General features: G+C 31.6%; 1 long non-coding RNA gene across 1 annotated transcript; it reads left to right on the top strand.

Moving 5' to 3' along the window:
* Positions 1-3,434: 3,434 nt before the first annotated feature.
* On the top strand, positions 3,435-10,633 carry LOC129231765 (uncharacterized). Its single transcript, XR_008581290.1, has 3 exons — positions 3,435-3,539; positions 6,354-6,437; positions 10,477-10,633. It is a non-coding gene; the product is annotated as an uncharacterized LOC129231765 (long non-coding RNA).
* The last annotated feature ends 932 nt before the right edge of the window (positions 10,634-11,565 follow it).

Here is an 11,565-nt window from a genome sequence, read left to right as displayed (position 1 = left end):
ATTTCTTCAAGTTAAAATTTTTTGCTATTTCTTGCAGTAGAATATGTTTTACTAACATCACATAAAAGAAAGAAAAAAAAGTCAATACCTACGTTATAAAATATGATATGCTTTCGAGAATACAGGATGATTACAAAATTGCTTCGAAAATGGAAGTTATACCAATTTGAAAATGAAAGAATCAGAAGTGTTATTATTGTTATATGAATTTTGGAAGGTAGATTTAAATCATTACTGGATTTTTAACCACAATCATTCTAAGAATTTTTTACAAAAGATTGTCTTCAGACTTTGGAACATCAGATGACTGAGGAGCAAAAAATTTACAAACTGAGGCTATAAGAAACCTATAAGTTTTAATTCCAAAAATTGGCTAGCTTTATTCATATTGCATATAGTTGAAAATGTATCTAATTTGATGCTACGGTATTATCGCAATCTCAAACGGGTCGAAGATTACCTTAATGATCAAAATTTGACGTTTGACTCCAAATTATGAAATTTTGAGTCTGACACTTGTTTACTGCTAATAAAGACAGTAAAGTAACCAGGTTATAATCAAATATTGTCACGATAATTCGTAATAGAGCATATTGCCATTTTCCCTGTAGTTGTTTACAATTATATTTTTAATTTGAAAAAGACTGATTTGTACAGAAGTTGTTTTGTATCAGCAGAATAAACAGAACTCGTGTTTGGTGGTGAGATAGGTGGGTGCGATGCCTCCTCTTGATCTTTTAAATGAAGCATCAAATTGAAAACATCAGAGGAAAATCGCCAATAATGTTCAAATCATTCATGACCTTATAAAAAACATTTATAAAAAGCAATCATTTGCATTTTTTCCAAAATGTTGTTGAAATAAAAATACACAGATGCTTAGTTTCATTCATTATACATTCCATTACTCGAGAGGTAAAATATTTCTCAGGTATTCGTTTGGCTTGACAAAATTGAACCCATAGTGCAGTTTCGCATCGAAGAGAGTTCAAGTGTCTCCATCTGGTAGAAACTCGGCATCAAAATTTCTTGTGCCACTCACATCTGCGCCTTAATGGACATTAATGGCATTTGAAAGACTAGATGCCATATCGGTGGTTCGCACTAGGTCCGAAAAGGCTAAAGCCTCTAACGATAACGAAGCCCGATTAGAAAAAAAATACCATAGCGGATCCTAAGATAGCTTATTTTACCAATTCGTTGCAAAAAAAATAATAATAACGATTAAAAAAAAAAGAAAAAAGAAACTGCAATACGCCTTTTTTTTTTAAATGATTGCAGCAAAGGAAGTCTCCGTCCATCAAAGAGATACAATTGTTTGTTCAAGATTTTAAATGATGGTTAGAAATGATAATTAGAAAACGGATAAAATTAGAAATTTCATTCAATTTCGTATTATCAAAAGAATGTTATAAACGTAGATAAACAAAGAACTAGTTCAAGCTTTTAAAATGAAACCATGCTAATATTTTCGTCGAGAGGGTGGTTGAATTTTGCCAGAAATCTTGATCAAATCGGGCAGGGTGGCGGAATTACGTTATTTAGCATTCACACAGTTATACATTCGACGCGATAGATATAGATTTCTTTATTTTTTCAAATAAAATGACTTGAACATATTTTGTTGAAATATATTACAAAGCTTTAATATTTTATTAAATTATAACCTGCATTTTCCAAGTAATCCCTAGAAAAGTTTTCGTTTTCCGATTTTCTTTTATTGTGAACTTTTTATTAATAGGAATTATTATATCCCTCATTTTCAAAGCATCAGAACAGAGGAAGCTTATGTGATGAAATTTTTCTATCCATGTTTGGAAACTTAGTATGGGATAACTTTTAGTTTAACGTTAATTTTATAAACTGACAATAATTTCTTTGCCACTTAATGTAAAATTTTTGTTTACTAATTTTAACAATTGCTCCATCAATTTCAATTATTTAATTAATTTTAGTTAATTATCATATTTTAATAATTAGTTTTAATTGGATTAATTTTTTTAACGTGAATATGAGCTACTAATTTAGCTTTAGCATGCTTCCTCTTTTGAAGCTCGCTCAACCTTGGACCCCCCCCCCCCCTTAACAAAGTTCTAGCTACGTGCCTGGGACACCCGTCAATATTTTTAGATTTGTGGATAGTAATATACCGGAAGAATTGTGACTTCTTATTTCAACTGAAAGAGGGTGCTCAACTCCCTCCCCCAAACATCGTAAGTATGGGGAGGGGGGCGTTAAAAATTACATTGAACTGAAAAAACAATGCTACATATTATGATATACAAAAGTAATATGCATATACATTGCAAAAAAAAGATTATTTACAAAGACACAGCTGGGGAAGTTAAATGTTTCCAAATTTGTGACATTTTCCATGCTACGACTAATGTTAAATTGAGCACCCTCTTAAAATTTGAGTAAGAAACTGAAACTTTTACAGCATAAGGCTATTTGTAAGTCTTTAAAAAAAATATTTTGCGAATTCTTTCTTTTTTAATGTTAATTGCTACTATGATTTTTTTTTTAAATATTTTTCTTGGGTTTCAATTAAATTTATTTAATAACAATATGATTTTTTTTTTGTTTCTTTTAGTAAGAGTACTTATAACTAATGTTTGTTTGTTCATTGTTTTTCTAATAAAAATACTCTGAACTTCATGTCCATCAAACTCAGCCTTTTGAACTTTTAAAAATTTTATCTTTAAAAATCATGATTTTTGCGAATCAATGTTTTTTTTTTTTTTTTTTTAAATCAACTGATTTAAATCACTCAACCCTGCTTCATAAGAAAAAAATAAATAAAACTTTTATGCAACATTTTTTTATTTACAATGTCACATTTATTTTTAACAAAACAAACAGTCTGTAAGATGATCCTCTAATTTTAATAACATATGAAACAAATTTATTTGCACTATTTATTACTTCTGTATGTTGTATCCAACAAGAATACTGTGTTGCCTTTGAATAAACTTCGGACAGATTTACTAAATCACATCACCAATAAAAAGTTAATTCCGCATATTTCACTAGCCATCTGTTATCATACACTCTAAAAAATTTCCGTAAATTTAGGCGCATTGGCCATAAAATTATACGGTAAGTGCCCTTCTTCGAGGAAACAGGGCAGTGACCGTAATTGTAAAAAAACTACAGTAAATTTAAGTTGCGTTGACCGTAAAATTACGGGGCAGTCGTCCAGTCCCTTAATCTGTGCAGAATACGGTCATTCCCCGTAATTTGCTGGCTGATAAAGATCACGTGTCGTTGTCACGTGTTTCTACGCAAAGAAGCGGGAAGGAGAAAAGCCAAGATGGCTGCCTTTTGTTGAACGAATGTTGTCTTCCAACTAGATTATTACCTTTTTAATATGTAATATATGATATACGTCTTACAATATCTGGACCAAATATACGTATTGGAGAGTAGGGACTCTGTCTTCCAGGCTCTCATCTAAGTATTGCTCCTAGGCGTCGAAAAAAAAGAAAGTGTTGTCTTCCTCGCCATGTGTATTCCAATGTCTGGAATCAAAATATTAAGTAAGTGTTTTTTTTTCTATACTATTGTTTAAGTGTAATTTTAATCTGCTGTTCTTTTGTAATTAGCTATTTTGATAACAATAATTTGTGAGCATTGATTGATGGCGAGTACCGAAGCTTCGCTGTAACGTTGAAATTTAGAATTGATATTGATTGTATCAAGACGTACTTACATAGTACAATGTATGCAAACGTGATGCAATATAAACGCACAAATGAATATCATACTATGCTCCATGTGTTTTAATTTCCATAGTTTCATCCAAAAATTTCTGCAATATTTTTCTAAATTAATGTAATTAATTAAAGATGTTGTGCATGAGGGCAAAATGAATTATTTACTAATTCTCTGCATGCTTTATATTCCTGGTTTTAAATAACCATGATCAATGACTAATAGGAATTGGTTACATTTTTTAGATTGTTTTTAATGAACTCAAATGTTACATTTAAACCAATGAAATAAAACATAGGTACGTAGTTGAAAATAAATTGCTTTAGGCTACCTATTAACGACAGATTCGTTTTTAGTAGAAAATATAAATAATGACATCATTGTTTTCATTAGTTTCACAGCTAGAAATGTTTAAAACATGTTTCATACATTTTTTTAATAGCTAAATCTTTAAACAGTTATTCATACAATTATTATAAACCAAAAATAATGTGATGAAGCATGTATTTCTTATCAACTTTCAACACTTAATTACTGAATTGTTTCTGGTTCAATGTGCCTAAACTTATAAATTAAATGTAAATTTCTATAATAATACTATGTTTTACTGTAACTTACAACTATTCATAACTTAAAATATAATATTTTGTATAATAATTACTGTAAGAAGAATGTTCACATCATTAACTGATGTATTGTCTGAATGAAATTGAAGCAGTTTTCAATTTGCTCAATCTGAGCGGACGAGAAGCCATGTCTTTCTAGTAGGAAACTTAGGCTGTGTTTGCATCATAGAAGTATAATCTAGGTTTTTTTGGGGAGGGGGGGAGGTGATTTAAAGTGGTGAGATTGTGCTATTGAAATTTACTGTGGGTATGCCTTTTTTAGAGAGTCGTTCATGTGACTTATAATATCAAATAACTTTTTATTGGGGGTTGCATAGCCAGGATTTCATTTCTTTAAGGGTCTAATATACAGAATACAGAGTGGTTCAAACGGGGTGACCCCCCTCCCCCATCGCATATTCAGTGTTATGTTCATTACGCAGTCACTTTACAGTCTTTAAAGTAGTAAAAATCGGCAGAGCAACATCTATGTCGTAACACAGCGGAATTCTGCTCCATGTTATTGCAGATGTTTTGCTGGGTTCAGAGCAGAATTTTAAACGCAATGTTCTAAACGCCAAAATTGAGTGGAATATGGTGCAGAATTCAGCTGTGTTGCAACATGGATCTTGTTCAACTGAAGTTCTTAAAACTTCAAAGTAACTGTTAAGCCCGGCTCTATAAATTTTTACCCTCTTGCAAAAACTTAGTGGGTCCCCTCCTAGACTAACAGTGTATATTGTTTACGTAAATAAGTCTCAGTACTAGTTTTTTTCCTCAATTTCTTGGATCGTGGATCTCTTAAGGATGTGCCCCCCCCCCCCCGAACTGCAGGTACTCAGATCGGAGCCTGAACTGTACAGCAAACATTCAACCATAGTAAAATTAAATGAGGGTTACTCCCGCTTTCGAACCACTCTGTGTATTATACAGTGAAGCGTTTTTATCATTTATACGTTATCAAAATTAGTCACTGCTGAGTCCAATACATAATAACGAAAACCTATTATACTTTTTTTTATTTATACACTTGTTTCATGCAGTACTTTCAAAAACGTATAAACGCTGCTTACTTGAAGTTTTCTTATATACGACTAATGAAATTATGTGTGAAACACAAATATTTTCATTTTTGAATTTTTTTGGTCATTTCAATTAGGGTCTAGATCCATGAACCCTCCCCCTGGTTGTACTACTGTTTTTTGAAGTGTTTCATTCAAATAGTGTTATAATCGAATGTTTGTTGTCAAAGGCGCATTTCAGGTCATTCTTTCGAATGATTTGGTTCTGGTATGAATGTTTTGACTGGAATGTATTTTAATCATAATGGCAGGTTTATAGGAGTCATGGTTGCAGGTCCTTGAAGTGGGGGAGGGGCAGTGGTGGATCCACAGAGGGAGCAATTGGGGTGATCCCCCCCCCCCACGAATTCACAAACCGAAATTTACCTTTGCAAATTTAATTTTGTAAATTCGAAAAATTTCCGGAAAAGGTTTCCAAACTCTCCCCCTCCTCCCAAACTCATCACAAAAAATCGCCAACTGTATTTTTACGACTTTTTAGTTCCAAAATTTTTTCAGGGGAGAGTCGTCCTCAACCCCCTCTCTCCAATGTCATCAAAGATCGTCAAAAATTTTGAATTTTTGGATCTTCAATTTCGAAAAACTACCCGAAATCAAAAACGTTTTCGAAAATGTCGTTCATTCAAATTTTACGGGGTTCTTGAATCAGAAAGGAATGGGCCCTTACTGTTCATCCTTCTATTCCACTTTTGAATTTATGCTTTGTCTTATGTGTGTACGGTTATAAAACTATTTCAACGGTGTAGTTATTGAGTAGTACTTAATACATTCTAAACTACTGGGTTTATACATTTTTCTTTTTAGTTTTTTTGGTTTTTACGCAGTCTGGTTTTTTGTTTTTATTTAATAATTTTTTATTTAATCTGGAGTTTTTTTTATATAAATGATGCATAATCATACCTACCATTTTTTATTTTGTTCCATATACTTAGTTGAATTTTCTTTCACCCAGACAATCCTTGCTTTAAAGTTTTTGCACAATTGGATGAAAAATAACTTCTGGATCAAGAAGTGTTTCATCGGAATTTATTTAGAGGTATGTATTAATATTTTATTTTAAGAAATGTTTTTCTAAACTCTATTGAGCGACGATCAGTTTCTTTGCTCAGAAACTAACGATTGTAATTTTTCTACTTGTTACTTGTATTCAGTGCTTTTATTTCTGGTCGCTGTTGTATTTAAATGTTATCGATATGAAAAAATAAAATTTTATAATAAATTTAAAAGAAGATAAAATGTTCAGTATAATTGTGCCACAGAGTAATGTCCGATGAACTGGACACGAAAACAGAACTCTTCATTTTGTAATCTTAGGTAGTCTATTTGTATTGTATAGGTATGAGAACACGTCCTATTTGTATTGTATTGTATAGGCAGGGCGCCCATATGCAAAGTTGCAAGGGGGGGGGGGCTCAAATATTTTCCCTGTGGTTTAGCTCTATATTTTCCCCATGGAAACTGATTTCAGGACAGATTAGAGTCATTAAAATTTGACATTTTTAATAACTTATTCATTAATGGCTGGAGAAGAAATGTTTTTACATTTTTGGAACAAAGCAAGGAAATTCTAATTTCAAGGGGGGGCTCTAGCCCCCCTTGCACCCCTAAATGGGCCCCCTTGCCTTATACGTATATAAACTACTGTATTTCGGATTAGCAACATGTGCTACAACCAAGGATACTTGGGCAGTTTTCAACAGTTAAAATCTCAACCCTGGCTGTCCTACTGCATACCCATCCATGCTCGTCATTGGAGGGGGGGGGATTTCCCCCCTCCCATTCTTTCAAGAAAAAAAGATGAGCATGACTAGGGTATGCATGGGCGCTGCCAGTTAGGAGGTTTTAGGGGCTCAATTCCTCCCAGAATCCTTGGTTTTAACCCCATTGCCGATCCTAATGCCTAACGCATTCACAGTAGTTAAAATGCCGGGCCTGATCCTACTTACGACAAAAGAAGTGCATTAGCCATCTTTTGTGGTACAACTTATAAATGATGAAAAGGTTGATATCAGGGGGTTAGATACTGCTATTTTAGGGCTGGTCATGCTGAAGAATATTTTTAAAGTGCATAAAAAATTCTGAAAATACTTGGGTGTCAATTAAAGCAATAACTTAGCCAGAAATAAAGCACCTTGTGGGACATAAACAATACTAATTACTTTTAAAAGCAATGAAAGGAAGTTGTATTCCAGATTTTTAATTTAAAAAATATTAAGTGAATTTAAAAAAAAAATACTCTAATTGTTTGCAGGTTATTCATTAAGTATATTTGAACACAAAGTGAGTGGATAATAATGTCGGCAGAGAATTATGACCCTCGCCTTGTATCCATCGTTGCATGTAGGATGTGCAGATTTCCATATTTATTTTGAAAATACAGTCAAACCTTATTAAAACTAACTCCAAGGGACCTTTATAATCTATAGGCCTTCACCTTAGTTTATCTTATCAAAATATCAATCATTAACAATCAATAGGACAGGGATCACAAATGTAGTTTATCTTAGCAGAAATTCATTTTAAGCGTGTTCAAAATAGTATGATATGTTTGATATTTTGTTTTCCAATTGCGATGTTTGCAATCTAAGAATTATATTAATCATATCAGTAACACTCATTTACTATTGAAAAGAACCAAAAGTAGACTGCTAATAAAATTTACTGTAAGGGTGTCTTTTTTAGGAATGTCCTTCTTTGAGGCACCGTCTTTTAGGGGATGAGGATGAGCCTCCACTATTGTGGAACGGACACCTTCCTGGTTTTTTAAATGATTGTTTCTTTAGTGTTTTAATTAAATAGTGTTATAAAAGAATGTTTGTTGTCGAGAGTTTGGTTATTGATTTCTTCTGGATGATTTGATAGCTCAATTATATGTTTTTGAGCGAATGTTTTATTAGAATTCTAGTCAAATATTTGACTGAAGACTGAATATTTGGCTAAAAAATGATTTATAATTTTTGTATTTTATTTTATGGCAATTCAGAATTGAAGATGCTTATCTATTTTCTGTAGATTAATTATTTTGTTTGAAGCATTACATAATATTTTGAATTGTAAAACTTCCGAAATCAAAATACTGCAAAATTTAATTTCTGAGTGTTTTCTTTGCACGTTATAAATTGCCTTTTTTAAACATTTGTGAGACGAGAAACGTTTCACAAATTGATTTTTTCTGCTTAGTGTTTCATACCTAAGAAGTCCAGTGGCACTTTGTGCCTCCTCATTGCAGATTTGAGTTTAATTCCCCGTTGGGCACAGTTGACTTCACCTTTCATCCCATAAGTGGGTCAATAAAATGAGTACCAAGCATGCTTGGAAACTAAACACTGGAGGTTCCACGTTTGGCTGACCACCTTACTAGAACACCTGCCTTTGCACTATTTATGTTATTTACTATTCAATTGCTGACTAAATATTAAGGTATTCAGCCAAACCAAGTATTCGGTTTTGTGTGCCAAATAGCCAGCAGTATACCAAAAATCAACTGCATATTCAATGTATCCCTAATTTAAACGAAGAGCTTTTTCAAAGTTGGTGGGTATGCATGTTAAAACCCAGTGTGCATGTGTGGTTGAAAACATTGTCCTACTATTGAGTGCAGTAATGTAGTGTGGTTGAATAGTACTTAGGATGATTACTGAGTACTCAACCCAAGTTCATGCTACTGGGTCAAGTACTGAATATAGATCTTTTTTTAACGAACAACTGACATACACAAGGGAAAATTTTTCTGTTATTGGAATATTTATATGGATATTAAGCATGAAATAAGTTTTCAATTAAAAAGAAAATCCAAAAAGATTTAAAGTTTAAAATTTAAAACTATTTTTTCAGAATTTGTGGGGGGAAAATTGAAATTGATTTAAAAAACTTAAATTTTTCCATCACAGTTCTTTCTCGCGTTAAAAATTAATCATAGATAGCTTCTTTGTACTTTAAAAATTTTTGACCAGTACTTTTACTGGGAAGTCTCTTATTTTGGGGTAAGGAGCTGAAGATTCCCGTAGTTTGTCTTTTTCCTTCCAACAATGCAACATGTTTTCTGTCTTTACTTTTCTTTTTGAACTTGGAAAAAAAAATACAAATATTAAACCAGTACAAATGCATCCTTTAGGACTGGACTCAGACTCCAATATTATTCCTATAGCGAACAAAAGTAGTTTTATTCAAATATTATGTTTTTATTTATAAAATTTGTTTAAAAGTTTTATTTATGTATGGGCAAATGAAAATTTATGAAATAAAATAGTTTATTTTTATTTATCTTTTGTGGCCCCCCTTAGCCCCTCTACTAGAAAATCTGCTACCATGCTTATGTATGGGGTCAAAAAGCTTGGATGCTTATGCTCTGAAAAAAGGTGTTTTCAATATCTGTTTTTATCATACTGTAGATGCCCGTCAGGAAATAGCCCATATTGGCACTAAAAATTCCAAAATGTTTTTTCCCTGAAATTTCCCCTTATACTTGTACTACAGTTGCAGGTTTCCCCCAAGATCTTTGCAAGACTCCAAAGTGCTTTATGTTTAATTATATCTCTTAATGATCATCATTATTGTTTATGTTTTCAATTGAATATGATTCATTGTTTCTTTCTTTTTTTGAAATTGATGTTCACTAAATATTCATAACCTCATTTTGTTTTCTTTTCAAAACAGACCACATATTTTGAATTGATGTTGGAAAAATGCTTTTCTTTGTCACTCGTTTGATTTGATGAAACAAATTTTTCGATATTTACGTGTTTACCAGCTTTTATGCATTAAACTTAAGATTTATACATTTTAGCAGTTACGATGTCTTTTGATCTAGCCTTAATTTTTTGTTTAATTTTATTATAGCTTTTATTTCTATGTATGCATGTGCTTTTTCCTAGGATTCCTGGAAATTATGTAAAAATCCTTTGAACATCATATTAGGGAGGAAAACCTTATGAAACCAGGGAAAGGGGTGAAAAAAAATAGGGTGCTTTAAAATGCTTTATTTTGATTTTCACTATTTAGTGAGAATGCTGCTCTGCTTTAAATGTGTGAAAAACAAATCATTCTTAATTTTCCTTATGGTGATTTCTTTTTAGGGCAATATTTTGGATAAGTTACTGAACTAAAGGATCCAAAAGGAATAAAGATTTGGAAAAAGTGATTCAACCAAGTTTTGAAAAATTTGACCATAATTTCTCTTCTGAAAAAGTTTATTTGTAATTATGTTGTTATTTAACTTGTAATTAGTGTAAAATAAACCTTTTTGATGTTTTAACTTCTTTGTTTTCATTGTTGACACTTCTGGATATTGTCTCTTCTTATTTCTTATGTAGACATGCTCACATTTTTTTGGTAATAATTTTTGAGCTAAAATTCTTTCTCTCGATAAAATTGTTTTCGAGATGCTTACCTTTAATGGATACTTATGGTGTTTAAAAATTAATTTATCCATAAGTTTATGCTAGCTAGTAAAAAATGCAGTCTATTTTTGAAGTCGACTGCACAAGTTTTTAATTTATGTATAATTTAATTAATTTATAACTTTTTAAATATGAAGTATAAATATGTTTTTTAATAATTTATATAACTTTTTTGAATGTTCTATGTTCTTTGAATGAACGAGGTTAGCAAACAAGTAAAGGCAATGGACGAACCATTAAAAAAACACTAGTTGCCAATATTGGTAACATGTGTTTTAGCGATGAAACAAATTATTGTGTATGTAAGCATTTTAAATAAATATTAAGTGTTGTATTTTACTATAATCCATACAGTTAAAAAAGCTTTACTGAATTTGTTTTTTGTTTTGTTTTTCAGTTAAGTTTCCCTTATTTCACGGGATTTTTTTTATATTTCTTTTTATACTTCTCTCTCTTAAACATGCATTCTCATTTTTAGAGATCATTTAATAGAGTATTTATAATTCTGGCAACTGGGGTCCTCAAACTGCATTACTAACGGTGCTAGCCTATTTTACGCATTAATTGAATTGTAAAAATGACTTGCATTTTATTCTGATCTTAAAACTTTTATTTATAACTTGGTTCTTATATGACAATAAACTAAGTTTTAAAGCACCTAATAATTTGTGAGCAGTGACGATAAAGAATGACATTTTTTTATGAACATCATGTTAATTTACAGGAGGCAGTGACCATAGAAAAGTTTTATGAGCATAACGCCAA

The sequence above is a fragment of the Uloborus diversus genome, chromosome 10 (genome assembly GCF_026930045.1).
Source record: "Uloborus diversus isolate 005 chromosome 10, Udiv.v.3.1, whole genome shotgun sequence".
Classification (NCBI taxonomy): domain Eukaryota; kingdom Metazoa; phylum Arthropoda; class Arachnida; order Araneae; family Uloboridae; genus Uloborus; species Uloborus diversus.
Note: the sequence above shows the minus strand (reverse complement) of the source record. Positions and strands in the feature narration are given on the sequence as shown.